We start from the raw sequence: 4296 nt of genomic DNA, 5'->3' as shown, positions 1-4296 counted from the left end.
TTCACAAAATAGAAAAATTTAAAGTTAGTAGTATGTAGTTTTAGTTTCTCCATTTACCATATAAAACTAGTTGAGAAAAGTAAAACTTATGATAAATTACATAGTTTATTAGCATTAACCACTTGGGTTGTATAAATTTCCAGCTAGTGTTAAAGTTCTGAGTTTAAATACAAAAGTCCCTAAGGAAAAAAACTAGTAAGCAAGCAACAAAAAGTGGAATGTGGACTAAATAAGTTTTTAATAATAATAATAGTTTATTGAATGAAAAAAAAAGGACGTTTAAAAACGTGGTCTAAAAATTTAGTGTTAAAAAATTATTTAGGTTATCAAGTCGTAAACTATTTGGATACAGTTTAACTTCTTGTCCAGGACAAAGTTTTATTAAAGGTAATAGCTTAAGGGGGAAAGTAAGTAAGTAAAAAAAAATTCGTATGTAAATTAAGATGTTTGTTTTAAGATAACAGTTTTGGGCAGTTATACAAATATTTTGAGCTTTTTATTCTAATAACTTTAGTTTGTTACTTAGTATTTGACCGTTGACTACTAAATCGGAAAAAGAAATAGTTAATCAATTAATTAACAGTAGATTTTCTGGAGTTTGTAAAGAATAGTAAAAAAAGCTCTGAAGTACAGTTTATGTAAATATTGAAACTTAGACAAGAAACCTTAAAAATGGGATGGATACAAACCCTTGGTCCAAAGCTAGTGAGGCGGTCGGTAACAATTAACTTACACTCTGATACTTTGAGTTTTGTAAGGTAGAGTAAAAAAATCGCTAAACTTATGATAGGCAGGGGAAACTAGATATTCTGAGGTTGAACAGGGTTGAGTAAAAAATGGAGGCGGTAACTACAAGGCGACAAAAACTAATTTGCACTATATTTTTTTTGGGTTTGTATTAAAAAGTTTGAATGATAATTGACGCTAGATTTTAAATTTACACTTGAAACTTCGGGGTTTTGAGGAAGAGTAAATATAAAACAACATTAAACTTAAAACTAGCAACTGCTGCTCGCTAAGTTTTTTGTTTTCGGAATTCGATCTGCGATCTTAAAATGCCTGCCAATCCCTGAATAAAGACTGGCAATTTAAATTTAATTTTTTGCTAAAAAGCGTTTATGAAAATAAGTTTGGGAAATCGTGTTGTAAATAGCATTCTCGAAACTCCCACCCGATTTTTCTTCTTTAATATTACTTTTTTTGTACTTATTTATTATTTTTTTTACTATCACTTTTGCACCTAACCCTAACCCTTGGTCGGGAAATGTGCGCGGGTTGGAACTGAGCAGTTCCCGCTGTAAATAAAATTAATTATATGTTTTTAAGTACGTTTTCGAGACAAAAAAAAAACGGTAAAACACCTAAATTTTCATTTACCATTGCAAATTTAAAAGTACGTACAAATCTGAATTTTTTTAAAACGACCGATTAAGTTTTATTATTTTTTACTATAACCTAGAATGATATTGACAAATTCGTAGTTATAAATTGATTTCTAAATGGTCGTAAAAAGTTTTAAATCTAAATATCCTACAAAAATGTTAGCAACAAGGGGCCTAATTCGACTACCCCTGTTCACAAGTCAGAACATAAATTTATTGATAGGTCAGTTGAGTGAAAGTAATTTATACGGTCTTTACTGCCATATAAAACATACTCATGCAAATAGCTTTGCTTGGTAACTATGATAGTGCGATGTTTGAATTACAGAGTTCATTTAGAAAAAATGTCGATGATTTGATCCAGCGGTATATAGTGAAAAGGCTTTTGATAACGATTAAGCACATACCGTGGGGCTAAGTCGGATTTTCACGAACTTGTTTTACAATCTTGAATGAATGTTTTGAAAGAACTTGATGAATTTATTAGAAACTGGCTTTTAAACAATAATTAAGAATTTGAAAGTTTTGTCATATCTAAAACTGGTCTAGTTTAATCTGCTTTAAACGTTTTCGGTAGACTATAAAAGTCTAAACATATATTGAGACCGACTTAGTCGATAAATTAATAAATGTAATAAGAGAGATGAAACCTTTTGAAATTAGTTTTTAAATTTGAGATAAAAAACTGTTTCAATATTTATAGTTAAATCACTAAAATCAAAATAAACTTAGTATACCAACAAAGTTTGATTTTCAACAGTTGTTATTAGTGATCTACCAAATCCGATCTTTTTAATCAAAATTTCCGATCAAAAAAGGCCGGAACTGGATAATAATTTCAAACTAAGATCCGGCCGGATCCGGCCGGATCCGGTAGATTACTAGTTATTAACTTTATAACAACCTATATACGGCTCAGTAAGCCTTTATTATCAAACAAGCCTTTTGTAAAATTCGTTTATTTTGCACCTAAATAGTGTAGGCATTTAGTTTACTGTCAAAATATAGATTAAGCTAGTTTCTGTTCTGTATATAAATATGAGTTATATTGTTCAGGGTTATCGAAATTGAGGGATGTCACGCCTTGATGGCATTTTTAGCTTTCCGGGGGCAATGTTTAGTATGGAAGCGAGAAAGTAAATTAATTGCCGAATAAGCGTTTATAAACAAGAATTTTGCAATCTCTGATCTAAAATGCACGGAATTTAAGTATCAAACAATTTATTTTATAGGTTTGAAGAGCTATAAGTAGAAAGTCATGTTTATATGCTTGATTTCCTCTGTTTTCAATAAAAAAACATAATATACGATGTACGACTCGATAACCGAAAGGTTCATTCGTACAAAAGGTCCCTAGACCAAACCTTTTGAGTGATTTTGTTTTTAAGTTAAATAAACAAAACAATTTAACATTCCAAAGCACTTTTTAAAACTCTAAGTTTGAACTTAAGTCCTTTTACAGTGAGTATTGTAGTTTCGCTCATTTTACATATATTGTGTAGATTATAACAAAAACTTTTTTTGCGTGCAAAATATTGATGTTTAAACTGTTATATACCTCAGTGACTTAATTATTACCACCATTATATATAGAAAATTAATTTTAATAGTTTCTTAAAAAAATATATCTACTTTTTGTTTGTTTTAATATTAACAATTAGAATTTTCAACTTGAGTTAAAGGTAAAAATATACAGACTTGATAGAAGCTTTTATATGAGTAAAATTTTATTTTTTTACCATTTTTATACTTGACCGAATCGTTATTTTTCTGCAAAAATAAAAGAACTACAAAAATTTTTAACGTCATAAATAAATTAATTTGTAAAAAAAACTTTTTTTTTTTACAAAAAAACGAAAACTACATCGTAAAGTTTTTTAGTAACGACTAGTTTCTTTAACAATACAGTAACCTCTCGCATCTTTACGCACTCGTGACGTTACGCACTCTCGTTTAGTTACGCGTTTTAAAATTCTAAAAATTCAAAAAAAAAACTTCTTTAATATTGTACAAATTAGGTTTATTGTATATTTTTAATTTCAAATATGTTACTAAATGCCAACTCACCTCTTTATACCTTTAGACTTTGTAAACTTATATATCTAGACTAATTGATAAACATTTAGTTATACCTTAGTACATCAGAAATTTTGTTAACAATAAGATATTAAATTAAGATTCTGAAAGAAATATGACTGTGTTAAATAATGAAAGAATAATTAAATAGTGAGAGTTTAAAACAAAAATAAATAATACAGCACTCTTGCCCTATATATGAACAAACATCTAAAAATAAATCTAATGAAACTTCCTAACAAAAAGTAGCAGTGATACTTAAAAAATATAGAGCATATACTTAACACAAATCTCAATTGTTTTTTTTAGTATATATATCAATAATTTCATTTGAAGTTTTTTAGTTTAAATTAAAACACATGTTAAAACAAGCCATTATAGTAAGTATATTTGGTACCTCTCATATCTTTACAATCTCTCGCATCTTTGCGCATTTTTTATGTGGACACAATGTGCGTAAATAAGCGAGAGGTTACTGTAAATATTAAAATGGCTTCAAGTAATCAATTTTACTCAGGAGAGCAATTATTTGTTAATGTGAGTTTTCTATTTGATTATTGCAAAAAAAACTTTAAAATTAGGTAGATAATTTTTATTTGCTGTAAAGACGAGAAAAATTTTGTTAGTATATCTTCCATAAATAAGTTCAAGAAAGTTAAAATTTTACTTAAGACAAATTAGTCCATTGAAAAAATTGTTTTTTTTACGGATTGTTTTATGAACTTTATTAAACAGGCAAAACTATTTTACTAAATGCAAGCTGAATTAATAGAGCAAAAGGGAAATTAATTTGATAAACAGCAACGATCTCCTTCAAGAAGACAATAAAAATAAAGAC

Source organism: Thalia democratica, unplaced genomic scaffold, assembly GCF_965202585.1.
Source record: "Thalia democratica unplaced genomic scaffold, ktThaDemo2.hap1.1 HAP1_SCAFFOLD_51, whole genome shotgun sequence".
In the NCBI taxonomy this organism is placed as follows: domain Eukaryota; kingdom Metazoa; phylum Chordata; class Thaliacea; order Salpida; family Salpidae; genus Thalia; species Thalia democratica.
Note: the sequence above shows the minus strand (reverse complement) of the source record.